The sequence below is a fragment of the Chrysochloris asiatica genome, unplaced genomic scaffold (assembly GCF_000296735.1).
Source record: "Chrysochloris asiatica unplaced genomic scaffold, ChrAsi1.0 scaffold00061, whole genome shotgun sequence".
NCBI lineage: Eukaryota > Metazoa > Chordata > Mammalia > Afrosoricida > Chrysochloridae > Chrysochloris > Chrysochloris asiatica.
The window spans coordinates 14363967-14385879 of NW_006408579.1; positions in this window are offsets into that span (position 1 = coordinate 14363967).

The following is a 21913-nucleotide window of genomic DNA, read 5'->3' on the forward strand; positions in this document are numbered from 1 at the left end:
GCATTTTGAGTGCCTTCCAACCTGAGGAGCTCATTTTCCAGCACTATATCTGACAGTGTTTCTCTGCTATTCATAAGGTTTTCAGTGACTAAATATTCGGAAGTAGTTCGTCACTCCTTCTTCCTAGTCTGTCTTCATCTGGAAGCTCATCTGAAACCTGCCCACCGTGGGTGACCCTGCTGGTATTTAAAATACCGGTGGCATAGCGATCAGAATCATAGCAACTCACAAGCCACCACAGTACGACAAACTGACATATGAGTGGTGGATTTTGCCCATTGAATCCTTCAATATTTCAAGTCAAGGCTCAAATTTTTTTCTTCATTTCCCTCAGCTTGAGAAATTCTGAGCATATTCTTCCGGTTATCAGCCCAACTGGTAACCACCACACTACCAGAGCTCCTTGGTCTTCCTTGTAGGTGTTTGGATAGTGTCTTATCACAGACAGCATTGTATTAAAACAGATCCTGAAATGTTCTTTTTGATGATGATTGAGAAGCTATTCCTCTTCAATTTGTCATTGCCAGCTTAATAAACCACATGATTTTCAGACTCTAAATGGCCAATACCAGCTCATTTCTGCTCACTAATGCCTGGGATATTGATGTTTTCATATTCCATTTCATTTTTGGCAGTTTCCAAAATTCCTAGGTCATACCTCATACAGCCCATGTTCCAGTGACTAATTGATGTTTGTAGTTGTTTCACCTCATTTTGAATTATGCCACATCAGCAAATGAATGTCCCATAAACTTTACTCCATGTGTCTCATCATGGTCAACTCTACTTTGGGAAGGTAGTTCTTTCCAAGTTACATTTTGAGTGCATTCCAGCTTGAGGGGCTCATCTTCTGGCATTATATCGGACAATGTTCTGACATTTCAATATTCAATGTTCATCATGTTTCAATATTCAATATTCTACTGCTAACAGTGTTCCACTACTATTTCAGGACTAAATACTTAGTTGTCAGTGACTAAATATTCTAAAGTAGTCTATCTCTCCTTCTTCCTAATCTGTCTTAGTTTGGAAGTTCAGCTGAAACCTGTCCACCGTGGGTGACCCTGCTGATATTTAAAATACTGGTGGAGTAGCTTCCAGAATCACAGAAACACACAAGCCTCCAGACTACAAACAACAAACTGACAGATGAGTGGTGGTAAACTAGGACTGTTGTTGTTGTTGTTGTTATTGTTGCAGTTAAGTGCAGTCAAGTCAGTATCAATGCTTAGTGACCCTGTATAGAGTTTCTGAGGAGCAGCTGGTGATCTTCAACCACCAACCTTGTGGTTCAAAGTGACCTTGCAGTCCAGTGCATTAACTCACATGGGGATTGCAACCATTGTATTTAGTGATAAACAACAGACCCAAGTAGATACAGAGATTTGTATTACTTTTGCATATCTTATAACTAGTAGTTTACTTGATGTGTAATGTGAAGTTTATCATTTAAAGAAGTGTTTTATTATGCTCCACATTCAGTGACTCAGAGAAATACTATAGATTCTATGCAGTCATAATTAAGACATCCCCCTTTGCTGGTGGCACCTGCCAATGAGCACAATGAAAAGAAAATGGGATCATTTTATTGGTAGTAGTTAACATAGCATACTTAAAAGCAAAGTTTAATTTTCCTTTTCCAGGGCAAGGCAAAATGGTGACAACCATTTTGAGTGTTTCTTTGACCTGGTCACAATAGTGCAGCATGTCAAAGGAAAATCTACAGTATAATTTATTTTGAAATGTTTTATTGACCTAGTCTTTCTTTCCCTTTGCAGAACCCAAATTTGACTCAACTCCATCATCTTAGATATTTCCTGAGATAAATAACCTCAAAATGGGTTCCTAGATTTATTTGCTTTCAATTACTTGAATGTACTATTTTATGAACCTCTGGATCTAAAGTCTTCAGAGATAAAGGAAAAATACTGAGGAATCGAATGAGCTGACAGAGTCCAGGAAATAAAATTCCATAATGAAGGGAATTTCATTGAGAATGTCGAGTAAGAGAACGTTTTATTGTTCTGATTTCAATACTACCAGAGAAGGAGATGTTGGCTGGAAGCCATAGAGGGAAATGAAATCTGTAATGAAAAATTCCACTATAAAAAAAAAATCTAGCAACATCCATCCTAGCATTCAATTTAATTTTGTACACTAGCTTTGATGAAGCAACTAGACAAGTGTAAACATTACATTCACATCCACTAGAGAATTAACTGGACCAATAAGTAACATCATGATAAACAGAAAATATTGTTGTCAAGGATCTCATTTTACTTGGGTCCACAATCAGAAGTCAAGTAATCAAAATGAGGAATTTGCATTGGTCAAATCTGCTGAAAAATATCTCTCTAAAGCTCCCGTAAAGATTTATAGCCTCGGAAACCCTGTACAGGGTCGCTATGAGTCGGAACCGACTCCACGGCACATAACAACAACAACAACAAAGTGTGAGAAAAGCAAAGGTGTTAATTTGAGGTATTTTGGTATTTTCTATCACCTCATATACATGTATAAGCCAAACAATGAATAAGAAAGACTGAAGAAGAATTGATGCCTTTGAATTATGGTGTTGGTGAAAAATACTGAATATACAATGGACTTCCAGAAGAACAAATAAATCTGTTTTGGAAAAATCTGTCTAAGACCGGAATGCTCCTTAAAATTAAGGATGGTGAGATTTTGTCTCACGTACTTTGGGCATGTTGACAGGAGGGACCAGTCCCTGGAGAAGGACCTCATGCTTGGTAAAGAGGCAACAGAAAAGAAGGAAGACTCTCACTGAGATGCAGTGACATAGTAGCTATGACAATGGGGTCAAACATAGCATAATTGTGAGGATTGTACAGGACTGGGCAGTGTCCCTTTCTGTTGTGGTAGGATATCTATAAGCTGGATAGACTCAATAGCACTCAACAGCAGCAACAGAGTACTTATCCTCCTGAGACCAGACTGCTGTTCAGCTCCATAAGTCAGAAGAATAAGACCATTCCCTTATTTCTTATCATAACCAAAAGATTTGTAGTATGATCCAGGAGGGGCCCCTAGATAGAAAAGCCAAGCCCAGACTTCACTGGTTACATGTTGCCAGCACAGTCCTAATTAGCTTCAAAAGGAACTTTACCCAACCCTGAATAAAACTTGCCAAAGACCAGAGGCTCATCTCAAATCCATTAACTTATACTTGGCTTGAAGTATGTATCTCGAATAATGTTACTCAACATTTGTGCACATTAGAATCAGCTGGGAATCTTTTATAACAAACTAGCACCAGACCAGACCCAAAGTCAGCTCAATTGGAATGTCTGGTGATGAAGCACTAATAGCTTTTAACAGCTTCTGAAGTGACTCCAATATGCAACTAATCTTAACAACCAGTGGTCCTGTCCTTGGTTCTAAAACAGACAATTGCCTCCAAGGGTGTTTTGCCCTTGTATATGTATCACCCAGGTTATCATGCTTATACTATGGTCACAGTGCCAAGTTCTCACTGAATGCAAATAAATGAATGAATGAGCAGGCTTGTAAGATTTGGTATAAGGCTCAATAATGAGGGAAAACTATCTCTCTTTTTCTGGGATGAAATGACACCGGCAACAGGCTTGTCTAACACAAATTAGCTATACAACCCAGAAGCAAGTTTACTTCTTGTTGTTGTTAAGTGCCTTTGAGTCGATTCCAATCAATAGCGACCCTGTATAGGGTTTCTGAGGAGCAGCTGTTGAGCTTGAACCACCAATCTTACAATTCAAATGGCTTTGCAGTCTGGTGCATTAACCCACAGTGCCACACCAGAGCTCCAAGAGTTTCCATTAATTAGCCTTGCTGCTCTCTTATAGAACACTTTCTGAAAAAACTGTAATTGCTTTAAGATTCAGAGTGCTCTATGGCATAGTACTCTTTCATACATGGATGCGGGTCTATTTGGAAAAGGCAGAGCCAGAAGGAAGACAGGTAAGATAAACTCCTTTACATACCAGTTCACATTGATCAACACTTTCTCTTAAAATCGTAACTTTTAAGATATCCTTAATTTTAAAATATAAACAGTCTCAGTCAGAGTATGACTTAACCAATGCTTGTCTTGATAATATTTAGTATCTCCATTTATTGCTGTGTTTTTCTTCTATGGAATTGTGTACAACTCAAATTAGAAATCCAATAGGCTAAGGCAACCCAATACCTTTCCTTGTTGTTGTTAGGTACTGTTGAGTTGACTCTAACACATAATGACCCCACTTGATAAAGTAAAATTGCCCCAGAGGTTTCTATAGGCTGTGATCTTTCTTGAAGTAGAAACAGATTTCCAGACCTTTTTCCCATGGAACTGCTGGGTGAGTTCAAACTGTCAGCCTTTCAATCAGCAGCCAAGCATGTAGCCATTTACACAATCAGGATAGCTTATTTTCTCATTATTGAGAATTTAAGTGCAATTTTAACATTTATCAGGAATATTTGATTTCAAGCTTGAGGGTTTTATCAATAAACAAAGATAAAAATTATATAGCTATGTTTGTGTGTGTGAATAAATTTTAGTCATTCTTGATGGTTCTCAAACTACACTAATGAGAACATAAGCCTTGAAAATTGGAATTTAGATGTTCCGGATCTTAAGAAAAATGGTCCACAGACACCTATTAATACAGGAAATTTCAGAGCCAAGATTTTATAGTTTCTTTCATTCTATTACACTGTAGTAATTTTCTATTACTTTCACAGCAAATTGACATAAATGTAGTGACTTAAAACAATATAAATTTATTTACGAATCGGGCTGCAAACCTTAAGGTCAGTGGTTCGAAACTACCAGCCGCTCCGCGGGAGAAAGATGAGGCTTTCTACTCCCGTAAAGATTTACACCTTTGGAAACCCTGTACAGGGTCGCTATGGGTCGGACCCGACTCGATGGCACTTAACAACAACAACAACAACAACAACAACAATTCTGAAGGCCAGAAGTCCAAAACTAATCCCATTGGGTTTAATCCAAGCCATTAGCAAGCTTGTTCCTTTTGAAAGCTCTAGGAGAGAATCTGTTTCCTTGCCTTTTCTAAATTCCTGAGACTATGTCTATTCTTTGTCTTTCTTCATCTTCAAATCCTGCAGCAAGTATCTTCAAATCAGCTCTCTCTCTCTTTCTCTGTTCTGTTCTAGCTGTCAACTCCTCTTTTCTGACTCTGAGTGGATAAGGCATCATTGGAAGACAGATCAGTGGAGTGACACAATTTGATTGGTATTATAAAACAATCCTGTGGTACCTGGATTGAAACAAGACTGTAAGCAGGGAGACAAGATTATAAGCTATGAAAGTAATACAGGTAAGGTTATTTGCTATGATTTTTGTGTAAAAGTAACTGCCTATATTTCTTTAAAACACATTGGTGACTAATTCAGCCCTCTCTAAATCACTGTGAGACATAAGCAAAATGCTTGTATACACGCACACACACCTCTGTTCTTTAGGAGAGGACATTGTGGCTGGTACCATCCCCCTCATCCTTCAAGTCAGAGTCCTTCCTGAAAATGTATTGCACCAATGAATTAGCCTAGTCATCACTGGAATGAGGGGGCAGGCAGCACTGAAGAGAAGAGAAGACTTAGCAGAGACTGTCCTGCTTGAGGCTGCAGAGGTATTTCACTTCCTTCAGCAGTGTTTGTGAGGCCCCCACAACTCCTACCTTTTTAAAATCAATCCTGACTATCTCTGCCTTTTAAGTGAGGTGTTAATGTGACTATTGAAATGATTATTGTTGATAGTGACTTTGAGTGGGCTCTAACTCATAGCAACCCTATACAGGGTTTCAAGGCTGTAAGTCTGCCAGAGCAGAAAGCCTCATCTTTCTCTTGTGACTCATGTGGCTATCCCATGCCCCAATAAAACGTACTGCCATGGAGTTGATTCTGACTCAGAGTGACCCTACGTAAGGTTTCTGAAACTGCAAATCTTTACAGCAACAGACAGCCTCATCTTTCTTCTGCAGAGTGGCTGGTGGGTTTGAGGTAATGGTATCAAGGTTAGCAACCTCTTAACTCACAGCACCACCAAGACTCCTTATTGATATGATTCCCATAGAATAGGTTCTGATTCACAGGGACCCTGTACTGCAGGATAGAGTAGACAGGTCCCCTGAAGTTTCTGAGGCTACCCACTTTTACGGGAACAGAAAGCCTTGTCTTTTCTTCCCTGGAGTGGCTGATGGGTTAGAACCGCTGGCCTTTTGATTAGCAGTGCAACATGTAACCCACTACGTCACTAGGGCTCCTTATTGATATGGTAGTTGTTGTTGTTAAATGTCATCAAGTAGGTTCTGACTCAGAGAGAGTCCCAGAAATGCTCTCTATGACCCTACATGGTATGGCAACCTTATACTAGAATCTCTGCTCCTCTTCCCCTTCCTTCCCTCATCCTCTTATTACTATCATACACTCTGGAGCCAGATGAAGTATACTCTAAATTTGGTTCTTTTCTCTATGTAAATTAGACCCTCTCCTCACTTACCAACTATCTCATTAGCCTACATTTCACATTTACGACAGACAAGACAATAGTAAAAAAATCTACCATACAAGAACTCTGCATATTAAGGATACTGAGGAGCAAGGTAATTGTAATGCTGGCTGTGACGGTTACAGTTATATGTCAACTTTGCTGGCAGTTATATAATGATATAATTTGGCAGTTATGTAATAATGTAGTCATCCTCCATTTGGTGATCTGATGTGGTCATCCTGTTTTCACAAAACTCTAATTCTCACTTGACAATCTCGTCTTTGGAACCTAACTTGATAAGTGAGGACAGGGTGGATTAACTTGTCTGTATCTCACTTCCTCCTCTGTAAAATGAGGTACTTTGCTCACTGGATTGTTATGATGACAAAATTAATATTTTTAAAGCTGTTAAAGCAGTGCCTGTCGCAAAGTAAGTACAGTGCGTATGCTTGTTAAATATATCCTTCTCCCTTCGCTCTGCTGCTTCAGCCATGCTAAGTCTCCTAATTTTCCTCAAATATTAGCACCTTTGTACATGCTATTCTCTCTAGTTGACCCCACATACACGCAGGAGATTTGATCTCTCATCTCCTTCAAGTCTTCTTGCTTACCAGCATTTGAAATGAATCAAAAATTAAAACTAGAAGTCAACAAAAAAGCAATCAAATTTTAAGAAGAAATAGTGTTGGTTGAAATTCAGGAAAAGATGAAAGAAAAAGACAAAATTATCTTCAAATGAAGACTGAATTTCAAGATGGCTATGGAGTCCTGATGGCACTGTAGGATAAGCACTGGACTGCTTACCTCAAAATTGGCAGTTCAAACCTACCAGTCCCTCCTCAGACACCCTAGAGAAGGTTGCTGTGAGTTAAAACAAACTTAATGGTGCTAAACTACAACAAGGAAGAATAGGAGATTTGGTGTGGCACTGTAGGATAAGCATTGGGCTGTTAACTTCAAGGTTGGTGGTTCAAACCCATCAGCTGCTCATCAGAAACCCTATACTGGGTCACTATGATTCATAATCAACTTGACAGCACTTAACAACAACAAAGGTGTTCTGGTGTGGTGCTGTAGGATAAGCACTGGACCACAAGGTCAGTTTGAACCTCAGGGTTGGTAGTTCAAATCCACCAGCCACTCCTCGGAAACTCTATACAAGGTCTGTCTGAATCAAAACGGACTCAACGGCCCTTAACAGCAACAACAAAAAGGATGAATAAGGAGCGTTGATGGTGCAGTGGGTTACTTGCTTGGCTGCTAACTGAAAGGTCAGTGGTTTGAACTCACCAGTGATTCTATAGAAGAAAAATGAGGCAGTCTGCATCTGTGAAGATTTACAACCTCAGAAAACCTATGAAGCAGTTCTACTTTGTCCTATAGGCTCGATAAGTCAGAAGTGACTAGAAGGCAATGGATTTGGTGGGTTTTGTTTATTCATTTTAAGGGAGAATAGATTCAAATGATAATTTTACAATGGACATTGAAGAAAGATAGGAAAAATTACCCTACTAAGTGAAGGAGTCGTGGTGTAGTGCTGTAAGATAAGCACTGGACTAATAACTATAAGGAGCTCTGGTAGCATAGTGGTTATGAATCGGGCTGCGAACCTTAAGGTCAGCGGTTCGAAACTACCAGCCGTTCCGCGGGAGAAAGATGAGGCTTTCTACTCCCGTAAAGATTTACACCCTCGGAAACCCTGTACAGGGTCGCTATGGGTCGGAACCGACTCGATGGCACTTAACAACAACAACAATAACTACAAGGTTGGTGGTTCAAACTCACCAGACGCTCCTCAGAAACTCTATACAGGGTCGCTATGAGTAAGACCAACTCCAAGGCACTAAACAGGAAGTCATCTTATGCTGTTGAGTCAATTCCAACCCAAGGCTGCTCCGTGTGTTTTCCAATAGTACTGTGCTCGTTAGGGTTAACGGAGGTTGACTTTCCAGATCTAGATCTCCAGGCCATTTTCTGAGGGCCCTGAATGGACTCAAATTTCCAACCTTTTGATCAGCAGAAGAATATATTAACCATTGGCACCACACAGGGACTTCAGCCATTATAGAGCTTTAGATAGTTCTTTCTAAATACCCAAGATTAGTGTGTTATCAACCTTGGCTATCAGAAAGTATTTTGCCATTAACAATCCTATGGAGCACAGTTCTACTCTGACACATGTGGGAGCCTCATGAATTGGGACTAACACCATAGCAACTGGGTTTTGTTTTTGTTTTATTCAGAGATAATGAGAGGATTGGAGAAGACACTCCTCCACATTTCTACTTTTGTCCTGGATAAAGGATCCTTGAAGGTCCCTCTTCTAGGCCACCTGGAAAATTGTTTGAAACTTCTGTCCCTACCTACTTTTGGTCATGTGTCTTTTGAGCACAATGGCCATAGGGCTATAGAAAGAGACCCTGTCCAAACTGTAAGAAAAAAAATTGCTGTCCTTCTAGTAAGAACCCCTACTTTATCTTGAAATGTGAGGTTTAATTGATTCAGAAATACATGAAGTATTCAAACGGTGAAAATGAATGTTTCATCATTGAAATGTTTTCAAAATATTAAAAACCACAGGAGAGTAAAAATATATTAAAACATATGTGAAGGGGTTTTTGGTTTGTTTTTGTTTTTTGATACATTTTGAATTCAAGCTGGCATTAGAATAAAGAGGATATAGTTATTGGTTTGCCTGCTTCCCTGTTGTTTTTTTAATTATTTATGGAACTAACTCAGATATTGGCTGATTTTTTTTTTTTTTTCATTTCAATTAGTTTTCCTGAGGGTGTTGGTGAATTTGTTCCAGAATGTTGTTCCTGTTGTTAGGTGTCAGTTCTGACTTGTAGCCATACTATGCACAACAGAAGAAGCATTGGCCATCCTCAGAATTGTTATTTTGCACTCACTGTTGTTGTCACTGCATCAATCCATCTTGTTGGGGTCTTCCTCTTCATTGACCCTCCACTTTCCCGAGGCATGATGTCTGTCCCTCCTGACTTCAAGTCCAAAGTATGAGAGACAAAGTCTCACCATCCTCTCTTCTAAGGAGAATTCTAACAGTACTTCTTCCAAGACAGATTTGTTTGTGGTACCTTCAATATTGTTCTTCAACACCATTGTCAAATTAATATACATATATTGTTGTTGTTGTGGTTTTTAAGTGCCATCAAGTCGGTTCCAACCCATAGTGACCCTGTATAGGGTTTCCATGGAGCATCCGGTGAGCTTGAACTACTGACCTTGCAGTTCAGACAGCTTTGCACGTTTACCCACAGCACCACACTGAAAATACCATGGCACCTTAGTTCTCCTTTTTACATCTTTGCTCTTGAACACTTTAAAGACATCTTTTGCAGCAGATTTGCCTAATGCAATACCTTTTGATTTCTTGACTGCTGCTTCCACGAGCACTGATTGTGAATCCATGCAAAATGAAGTCTTTGACAATTTCAATCTTATCTACACCTATCTTGATGTTATTTATTGGTCCCGTTAAATTGAGACGCAATCCATGTATTCTTTGATCATTGCCAATATTTCAAGTCCTCCTCACTTTCAGCAAACAAGTTTATATCATTTGCAAATTGCATATTTTAAAGACTCTTCCTCCAATCCTAATACTACTTTCTTCTTCATATAATCTAGTTCCTGGGATTATTTGTTCAGCATACAGATTGAATAAACATGGTAAAAGGATACAACTCTGATGCACACCTTTCCTAATTTAAACCATTCAGCATCCCCTTGTTCTGTTTGAACAACTGCCTCTTGTTCTTATGCACAGATTCCTGATGAGCACAATTAAGTGTTCTGGAATTCCGACTCTTTGCAATGTTGTTACTAGCCGGTTATGATCTATACACTACGCAGTCACATGCCTTTGTATATTCAATAAACCACAAGTAAACATCTTTTTGGTATACTCTGCTTCAGCCAAGATCCATCTGACTTCAGCAATAATATCCCTAGTCCCATGTACTTTTCTAAATCCAGCTTGAATTTCACGCATCTCATTGTTGGTCTACTACTGCAGCCATTTTCAGATGATCTTCAGCAAAATTTTGTGTGTTATATTAATGATGTTGTTTGATGATTTCCACATAGTGTTAACTTAACTGAAGCTCACTCTGTTTACAAAACCTTTTCCTTCGATCTGAAATACAAAAATCTTCACTATCCCAGTACACCCCCCTTCTCTCTCTTCGTTCCTCTAACTAGAAACAATGTTCTATGCTGATGCTAGTGTTTCCTCACAAAACCAGCTGTAGATGGAGACTTTAGATCCAGAGAGGGAGAGCAACTGTGTGCTGAAGACCTGGGGGGTACAGGGGAAGGATTGCAGGGTATATACCCTTTGGTTGGTTGATGATGCATGGAGGGGATTATAACCATGGCAATGAGATGATATACTATAGAATGAATGTAAAACTAATGTTCTCCCATGTAAACTATCACATAATTCACAATAAAACATTTAAGAAAGAAAAAGATAAAAAAAAAAAAACACCTGTAGAGTGGATCCAGCCTTCTGTCAACTCCCTGTGTGTCCGAGTAGAATTATAATTCGTAGTTTTTCAATGGCTGATATTTTTTAAAGGAGATCACCAGGCTTTTCTTCTAAGATGCTTCTGAGTAGACTTGAAAAAAAAACAACTTTCTGTTAGTAGTTGAGCTCATTCATCATTTTTACCACCCAGGGACTATATCCTCAGCCAAATGGAACTCTACTGAGCATGGAATGACCCTGTCTAGGATGGCCATTGTCACTGCTGGCAGGCTATGGCTGTGGCAAAAGAAAGAAGGAGCAAGAAACTTATAGCATAGCAAAGAAGGATAAATTAAGATGTCATAAAGATTATGAAGAAAAAGATCATGAATGATTTTTCATTAAAATGGAAAAGCATGCTTAACACATACTGATTACATAAATATAAATTACAGAGAAATTCTAAATCTGAACATTTTCACAACTGGAGGCCACGCTATAGTATTCATTTTTGTAGTTACAAAATATACCACTTCCCTCATGCACTCCCTTCCCACCCTCTCCCCTTCCCCACCCCCTTCACCACAGTTTCCCATTCAACCCCAGCCCTACAGCAGCCTACATTATTGAAGATTTCACTTCTCGAGTTGACTTTTGAGATTAGACATATTTTCAGTATAACTGCCTTTTTAAAATCCAGAACTGAATGACTTGCAACTTGTCTCTCATATTGAGAAAAATCAGGGTTTCTAGGGGCATTTCTGTAAACACCCTCCTTCCCTTCAGATTTTGTCATCTGACACATGTACAGCCTTCCTGTCTACTCTTGTCCTCTGCTGCTGACTGAAACTATTCTTCTGTTCACACACTCTATGATGCGTGGTATAGGATAGAGGTTGAGACCACACTGAAGATCACAGCATGGCTTTGCTGCTTCTTACTGTGTGACAGTGAGCAAGTCCCTGAAGTCTCTGTGCCTTGTTTACTTCATCTTTAAACAATACGTTTATATTTATAATGACCTTCTGCAGGAAAAAAGTGTGTGGGATTCTTCAAAAAAGTTTCCCACTTTTCCTTCCAGTGAGATAAGAGAAGTAACAGTAACTTTCTGAGAAGCAACAGATAAGGAGGTTGGTGATACCAGTGTTGGGTCATAATGATCCCTGGAAGATGTTTGTGCATGCAGTTTACTTGCACAGAAAATATGCAACCAAAAATTGATTAACTTATGACTCATGTGTAACTACCAATGCTCCTGTAAAAAAAATCTCTTTCTGCTTTGCAAACTTTGGAGAATTTGGTATTTTATCCAGCGTTACCCCAGCTTCAGCTGCTACAAACTCAACAATAAAGAGAAAGACATTTGAAAGAGTGCTGAAACTCTGTTTCCTTTTTATGCATAAGTGACTAAACTCTTTTCTGTCTCCTCACTTGCTGTGGTTGGATTGGCTTTGTGTTGTACTGGGCAGGAACTCATATTTGGTTAACAATGTTGTAAGGAAATAGGAAGAAATAAACTGATACATATGACGTGCCTAGAACATGCCTGGTAATGTTGGGTGAGTGTCAGATATTGCTATTTTCCTATCTTTTTGTTTACATTATTCCACGATGAGCCCCTCCTAGGTTGCCCCTCTCTCTGATGATCAAAATCCTACTGGTTTTATATGCCTTTTTTCTACTATAACTAAAGTCTTAGCATCAAGGATCCTTATACATTTTTGTACCTTCTGTATAACCAAGTCCCGTATAGTACTTTGTACACCATAGGTCCTCATGTCATTTTCATTATTGGGATGGTGTCTATGCAGAATTTGAAAAGAAAATCATGACAGAAAAATAAAATCTGTTTTGAGTATATTAACTCCTATTATAACACTGAAGACTCCAAGCCATCTAGGTAAGCAGGAAGGCAGAATTTTTTTTTTAATTTTCTCTAGGTTGCTTAGCCTGATATGAACACCCTTTTTTGGCACCATGTCAGTTTAATTTGAAATGCTGTCTCTGAGAACACTTAATTTATACTAAATCAGCCTGACAAAAAGTTGCTGACATTCTTTGTTGTTGTTGTTAGGTGCCATTGAGCCAGTACTGATCACAGCAACCCCATGCACATCAGAACTGCCCCACGCCAACTTCACAGTCATTGCTACATTTGAGCTTTCTGCCCATATCAATATTTTGCTCACAGAATACTTCAACACTGCAAGTTGAGGCTTGAATATTTTCTTCAGTTCCCTCAGCTTGAGGAATGCTGAGCATGTTATTGCTTGTGGTTTTCTAATTCCAGATTTTCACACATTTTGTTATAATATTTGATTTTGTCTTCTTGAACTGCCTTTTGAAAATTTCTATTCAGCTTTTTAGCCTCCTCATTTCTTCCATTTGCCTTAGCATCTCTACACTGGAGAGCAAATCTTTGCTGACATCCATTTTGGTCTTTTCTTTCTTTCTTGTGTTCTTAATGATCTTTTGCTTTCTTGCTGTAAGATGTTCTTGATGTCATCCCACAACTCTTCTGGTCTTCGGTCTTTAGTGTCTAGTGTATCAAATCTGTTCTTGAGATGATCGCTAAAATCAGGTGAGATATATTCAAGGTCATATTTTGGCTCTTGTGGACTTGTTTTAATTTTCTTCAGCATCAGCCTGAACCTGCATATGAGCAATTGAGGATCTGTCTGCCCCCTGTGGCCATGTTCTGGCTGATGATATGGAGCTTTTCCACATCTCTATCCATAGATGTAGCCAATTTGATTTCTGTGTATTCCATCTGGTGAGGTCCATGTGTATAGTTGTCTTTTATGTTGTTTAAAAGGTATTTGCAATGAAAAAGTCATTGAGCTTGCAAAATTCTATAGTGCTATCACCAGCATCATTTCTATCACCAAGGTCTACTTTCCAACTACCAATTCTTCCTCTTCATTTCCAACCTTTGCATTCCAATCACCAATGTTTGATTAATTTCAGATTGAAGAAGTTAGTAGAATTCTTAGATTTCATCATCATTGGCTTTATTGGTTGGTGTGTAATTTTTAATAATAGTGGTATTAACTGGCCTTCCTTGTAGGAGTATGGCTATTACCCTATCACAGATAGTGTTGTACTTCAAGACAGATCTTGTTATGTTCTTTTTGGTGACAAATGCAACACCATCCCTCTTCAATTTGTCATCCCTAACATCATAAACCATGTGACTGTTAGATTCAAAATAACCAATATCAGTCCATTGAAGCTCACTAATGCCTAGGATATTGATATTTATGAATTCCATTTCATTTTCAACAACTTCCAGTTTTCTGGGATTTATACTTGTACATTGCATGCTCCGATTATTAATGTATGTTTACAGTTGTTTCTCTTCATTTTGAGTTGTTTCCCATTAGCAAATGAAGGTCCTGAGGGTTTATTCCAATTGTGTCATCACAATCAACTCTGAGGAGGCAACTCTTCCCTAGTTGATTTTAGAGTGCCTTCCAACCTCAGGGGCTCATTTTCAGGCACTATATTCAACAATATTCTGGTGCTCTTCATTAAGTTTCAATATTCGGTATCCTGGTGCTGATAGTGTTACACTGTTATTCATAAGGTTTTCAGTGACTCAATATTTGGAAATAGTCCATCTGTCTTTAATCACTGCAATTCTGAATCCCTTCTGGTATATCTCCCACAGTGGACTGCAGGCCCTTCTGCAGAAAGCTCTGTGGAGCTTTTGCATGAGGGCTGCTCAATTAGTGCTTTGTCACCACACATGATTATCTAGAAGGTGTGGATACTGCATGAGCCTGTGTAACTGGTTGGATCCTGGTAGGGAAATGGATGCACAAAAGTAGGTACAGTAGGCGAAGGGAAGAGAGAGGGAGAGTTGTATAAATGCAAGACATATATTTCAGGTTGAAAGCAATCTAGTTTGGCTTAGTTTTGAGGAAGTGGTTTGTCTTGAGGTGAATGTAAATGTGAAAAGTGTGCTCTAGTTCTAAGATAAGTGAGTGAAAAACTATTGCCAAGAAAACATCTGTTGAAAGAAGGATTGAGGGTCTTGGTATGGTTCTAGGTCCTCAGTTCTGGACTATGTGAAATAGACATTGATTCAGGCCCAGCCTCAGATATTTTCTGAGTTTTAAAATAAAATACAAGCAGGTTACAGGTTACAAACAAAATCTTTTCCTAGCTGTGTCTTTGAAAATTTGTCGGTCAGTTGGAATAGGTGCATATAGTTCTTATTTAGCCTTACTTTGGTGCCAGAAGAGATTCTAAGCCTTTTCAATTATTGAAAAGCTTCGTGTGCAGCAAGTGAAAGTGATTGTGATGAAGCATTTGCTGCTAGGAGGAATTGGTTCAAGGAACCCTGGTGGCATGGTGAATCAAGTGTGGGCTTGCTAACCAAAAGGTCAGCAGTTCAAATTCACTAATCACTCCTCAGGAGAAAGATGAGGCCATCTGCTCCCATAAAGATTGACAATCTCAGAAACCATGAGGAGCATTTCTACCATGTTCTATAATTTTGCTGAGACAAAATTGACTCAATGGTACTGATGGATTTTAGGGATTTGTTTAATTGTTTCAAAGTGAAAGGAAGTTTACACGACATTAAAGCAGGGCTTCAAAGGGGGTGACACTCCACTTAAAGGTGGCTATGCCATTTTGAATGTGTGTGACTTCATAGCCCTAACAACAATCCAATCGCATGTTCCTGAAAGGGCTCGCTCCACGTTTTCCAAGTTGCTGATTCGAGTTTTTCAATCCGTAATTTTTTGTTTTGTTCCAGTTACCCTGACAATCACCCATACTGTATAAATGTAGGTATGTTTCTGTTTTGCTTCATGGGCTGTAACACAGCTTACTAAGTAGGATTTATCTGTTAAGTCCTACGTACTTCACCGGGGACTTCCAGTAGACTCGAATTCATGCAGTATGTCTACCTAAGTGCAAAAAATAAATGTGGTACCAACCATTCTTCCCATAGCACTCTTTACTTCTCTTTTGGGTTCATAATCTTTGCAGTGACCACACAGAATTCAGACACATTGCTCACAGTTACAGGATTAAGGAAGTTTAACAGGTTAAATTAATAATTCAGGGGCAGAAATGCTCAGGCCATACTTGTTTCTCGCCTCAGCTGTGCCCACTGGAAGGCCTCTCTCTGCCCAATCAATGTTACAAAGCTCTTTTAGGGCTGCCGAGAAGTGTTGAAAGGACACACCACTCCATAAGAAGCATCAGCCTGAAAGCTCTCAGCTCTAGCACCGTGGGCCAGCAAACCTAGATCCCCTAGTTACGTGTTAGTGGCATTCCCCTCTGCAAGCAAGCTTCCTGCCCACAGTCACTCAGCTTTACTTGTTCCATGGTTTGGGAAGCCCACTGTTACGTCTCATGCTCTGGCTCTTGGTTCTACTGTTGCTGCTGCACCTCTGTTATCTCCTCTAATATCACAACTTTCTGTTCCCAGGTCAAGAAGACTCAATACACAGCTGTCTCAGGACTCAAAGGACGTGTTTCACTCCTGGCTCTTCTTTGATGGTAGTGAGATCCCCATTCCTACTTCTAAGATGGCTCATTTTATACCCATGTTGCAGTTCCAAATTTTTACCATCACGATTAACTTCACTGTCATTCACAACTGAACCATATCATCCTGTCAGTCTATTCTCACACCTGTTCTTTCTCAGACACACAAGATCCACAAGACCACAAGATGTACAAGTGCCAAAAAATATTCTGCAAAAAAAAGCAAAGCAAAAAACAAATCTACATCTTGAAGATAATGCCAGCAATTCAAACAAACATATACACAAAACAACAAGAACACATCATGTCAAATGGATACTTTTCCTATTTTTACTATAAACTCTTTGTCAGCCAGGACAAAGAGAGACAATTTAGGCAGATATGACAATATGCTACATAGTACGTATGTTTGGAAAAGAAACTCATTATCTTCTTTCAAGATAAATAAAGTATCTTAACAATGAGTGTGAAAATAATTGCTTATCAAAAGAAACTCGTATTCTGAAAAAAGTTTACGAAAATGACACTTTAATTAATAAGTGACTTTGTTGCTGAAAATGATTTAATGTTTTCAGATATTATTCTCTCTACATATACCTGGTTTGCAGCTATAAGATAAGCTATACTATGGCGAACCACAAAGTCAGTGGTTCAAACCAACCAGCTGTTCCTTGGACACCCTAAACAGGGTTTCTAAAGTCATAACTGACTGAACAGCACTTAACAACAACAATACCTAAAAAAAAAAACCTTGCAGACTGTCACATCTTTTTCCCTTGAAGCAGCTGGTGAGTTGGAACCACCAATCTATTGGTTAGGAGCTGAATGATTTTAACCACCGTGCCACCAGGTTCCTTTGATTTAAAAAAAACAAAAAACTATTTTTTAAATCTTCCAAAAACATTCAGTGTGTTTTTGAACAATTTCCTGAAAATATAAAATTGCAACATTTAAAAAAATCATTGGCAAACATAATTGGCATCATAACAGATGTTAATTCACTAAAGTTCATCAAAAGCCTTTGCATAATTTGTGATGGTTTCATGAGCATTATTCACGATTCCATTATTAGACACCTTCCAACAAAGCAAAACAGACTTTATTACTTAACTGGGAGATAATTTTGCCTCTACGTGTACTGATTTTTTATTTTGTCTTTTCAAAAGCCAGGCATCTTTCTTTACCATTCTCTGACCCCAGGCAGATTCAAATCACAATGCAGTAGCAATAGTTCAAGCATAGTAGTACCAGGACCAGGTGCAGAACCAGGCAGTGTTTTGTTCTCTTGTGTTCTCGTACACAACTCAACAGCACCTAACAACAACAACAACAACAATATTATCTGCAGCATCTCCCGTGGAGGTGATGAGAAAATTTCAAACAATTAAAATGCAAAAAGTAAAAAATCAGAATGAAAGGTGGAATTATTTTGTTTTTTGAGGGTGGGGGGATGTACACAAAACCACTCAGGAATATATAATAATTTAAACAATCAAAGGGCACATTCTGCAAGCTTGCCTCCTGGCCACCAGCACCCTACCCCTCTCTTTCCATGAGTCCAGAGTATTCAGTTGCTCCCTCTCTCCATGTCATCATCTCTGCCTCCATCTCTGGTGTCACTGCTTCTCTGGATAGGGTCCCACATTCCTCCTCCTCTTCTCCCTTGATGGTCCTAAGGGCCTCAGTTTCTGGACTGTAAGATTAACTACTCCCCCATTTTTGTTACAAATCCTCTACCTTTACAGTTGTGACAGTCGTAATTAGTCATGATAACAATTATTCACTATTGAATCATAAGAATCCTATCTATCCTCATCTCCTTTCACCAGATCCATCTAGACAATGGAGACTCTACCCTCCCCTGCACACTCTTAAACTAAACTCCTTCTTGAAAACTTGTAAGCCAGTCACTTCCTGACTCTATCACCTCCTCATTTTAGGTAGTCAATGTCTAAATTGCCCTTCCCTATCTACCCTGTAGATACCCTATAGAGGGCATAGGATTGATACTTGATGTGAAGACTCTGTCCCTCTCAATTGGTATTTTGAGTTACTACATCCGTAAGTGTAGGTCAAGTTCATCAAATTGTAGCAATTTATACTTGTTTCCTTAATCAAAAACAATTTTTTTTTTTTATCTTTCTCTAATAGAGTTCTGACTACCAAGACATAGATGCTAGGTACTATCTACAAGTTTGGGGGTTCTTGTGCGTCTCACCTCACTTCATACCAGCTGATTGCTTCACTCTCAGCTCTAGACTTCCATGGCTATGTGCTTGTCCATGGGCTCAGGAGTCCCCAGGTCTCACTATACTTCGGACCAACCAGCCCTTCCTCTTCTCTTTCTCATCTCCAGGTCAATGGGAGTCTATGGAACATGATTGAACTCAGCCCATTTCTTCATTGCTGCCTTCCCCCTGTCTTCCACTCACCAGTAGACCAACGTGGTCTCCAGAAACCTTACATGCCTTCTCATGTGTTCCCTTTGAGCTTCAGTCTTGGAGGGAGGTTTATCCTGAAGGGATTTGATTGCTTGTCTTGATGGCTCCCCAAGCGAACAACTTGCTTGTTCTTGTAGTAGCCAACCATACTGCCATTTTTGTTTTGAATTTTTCCTGAAGATCTTTCTTTGAAGATGTATCTTCTGTTGTTCTAGCTGTTCTAGGCTACTCTGCTTGTCCTTTCTGGTGGGAATGTCCCACCTCAAAAGGTTCTGTATGGGATTCAGGATTCTACCTAAGGTCCTATATACTGCAAAGGCTACGCAAGAGGCCTATTTCACTGAGCAAGTTCTAGGACCCCTTTTAGGTATTCCAGTGAGTTATAGGGTGAAGACAGGCTTTCAAGCTTTCTGTACTCATGTTTCACAATATTCCTTTTTTTGCCACTGAAGTGTCTAGTTTACAATAGAAGGCAAGGGAAACCAGTATTCATAAGACAGTCAAGCATCTTAACATTATTTCCCCTCTCAGACTATGCATCCCTCCCTGTACCACAAAGCCCTGTTGTTCCAACCCTGAACATTCATCACTATTTACCTCTGTCCCATTTAGCCCATGCAAACCTGTCTCAGTGTTCCCCTATTTACCCTTCCCCCTTCTTATGTATTGCCCTTCCCAACACCCGAACTACAGTGTGTCTGCCCCCTACCCTGTGCTCTACCTTCAGTTCCTTCCACGCCCCCAACAACCCTCCCAGCCCCACCCCCACCAATAACCAACAAATAATTTTTTTTTCCCCTTTCAGTATAGCTATCTTTTCTTAACCTTCTACAATAATGGTCTTATGCAATATTTGTCCTTTTGTGATTGACTAATTTCACTCAGCAGAATGTCCTCAAGGTTCATCCATGTTATGATGTGGTAGCTTGCAGCTTCCTTGTTATTCTTCAAGGTAGCATAATATCCATTGTGTGTATGTATCAATGCTTGTTTATCCATTCTTCCATTGATGGGCACTTAGGATGTCTCCATTTTTTGCTATTATGAATAGTGCTGCTATGAACATTGGTTTGCATATATCTACTCGTGTTCTGGCTCATATTTCTTGTTGTTAAGTACCAAGTAGAGGAATTGCTAGATCATAGGGTATATCTATTTCCAACTTTCTGAGGAAGCACCATACCATTTTTCAGAGTGGTTGGACCATTTTGCAATCCCATCAGCAATGTAGGAGGGTCCCAGTCTCTCCACATCCTCACCAGCATTTATTTTCCTCTGCTTTTTGAATTTCGCTGTTATTGCTGGGATGAGATGATATCACATTGTTGTTTTGGTTTGCAACTCTATAATGGCTAGTGATCGTGAACATTTCTTCATATGATTGTTGGCTGCCAGAACTCTTTCTTGGTGAAGTGTCTGTTCATGTCCTGTGCCCATTTTTTAATTGGATTATTTGTCTTTCTCTTGTAGAGGTGTTGTAGTTTTCTACAGATTTTAGAAATTAGTCCCTTGTTTGATATATCATTGAAAAATATTTTTCCCCATTCTGTGGGCTCCATTTTTACTCTTTTGGTGAAATCCTTTGAAGCACATAAGTTTCTAGTTTTTAGATGTCCCAATCATCTATTTTTTTCTTCTTTTGTTTGTATAATTTTTCACAGTATTTGGTAATTTGTTGTTGTTGTTGTGTGCCGTGGAGTCGGTTCTGACCCATAGTGACCCTGTACAGGGTTGCCAAGGCTGTAAATCTTTACGGGAGCAGAAAGCCTCATCTTTCTCCCATGGAACAACTGGTAGTTTCGTACTGCTGACCATGAGGTTAGCAGCCTGATTCGTAACCACTACGCTACCAGAGCTCCTTACTAGTCTGTATGTGTCCTGTATTAGAGCCTTTAAATTTATCCCTATTTTTTCATTGATGACCTTTGTAATTCTGGGATTCACATTTAGGTCTTTAATGCATACTGAGTCGGTTTTTGTATATGGCATGAGGTAAAGGTCTTGTTTCAGTCTTTTGCATATCGTTTTCCAGTTCTGCCAGCACCATCTGTTGAAGTGATTATGCATTCCCCATTCAATGTACTTTGGCCATTTGTCAAAGATCAGTTGGCTGGATAGGGATGGGTTAATTTTTGGATTCTCGATTCTGTTCCATTGATCTATGTATCTTTCATTGTACAACTGCCAGGTTGTTTTGACCACTGTAGCCATGTAGTAAATTCTGAAATTAGGGAGTGAGGGGCTTCCAACCTTGTTCTTCTTCTTAAGCAAGCTTGCTTATCCTAGGTCTCTTTCCTTTCCATGTAAAGTTTGTAATTGTTTTTTCCATATCTCTAAAGAATGTCATTGGAATCTAGATTGGGATTGCATTATATGTGTAGATTGCTTTGGGTAGTATTGGCATTTTCACAATGCTAATTTTTCTTATCCAGGAGTATGGCATATTCTTCCATTTTTGTAAGTCTCATTTGGCTTCTTGTAGTAGTGTTCTGTAGTTTTCTTCGTTTCTCTGGTTATATTTACAATAGCCACCCTGTGTAGGATTTCTGAGGAGCGGCTGGTGAGCTTAAATCGCCGACCTTGTAGTTCAAACCGACCTTGTAGTCCAGCACATTAACCCACAGCGTCACCTCTTAAAAGTTTCATTTTTAAAAGAAGATAGAGAGAGAGCCGGTTCACGTAAATATACCGCACTACCGGAGTAGCAACAGGAACAAAAATTTCCACAAGAGGTTTTGCATGATGTCAATTTTAGATTACTTTTTGAGAATACTCAATAGTTCTATCTAAGGATGATTGTTGTTGTTAAGTGCTGTCGAGTCAGTTTCTCATAGCGACCCTGTATTGGGTTTCCGAGGAGCAGCTGGTGGGTTTGAACTACCGATCTTGTGATTTTCAGTCCAGTGCTGATCCTACAGCGCCAGGAGTCTCCAAGGATGATTATTGTTGTTAAATGCCATCAAGTCAGTTACAATCCATAGCAAC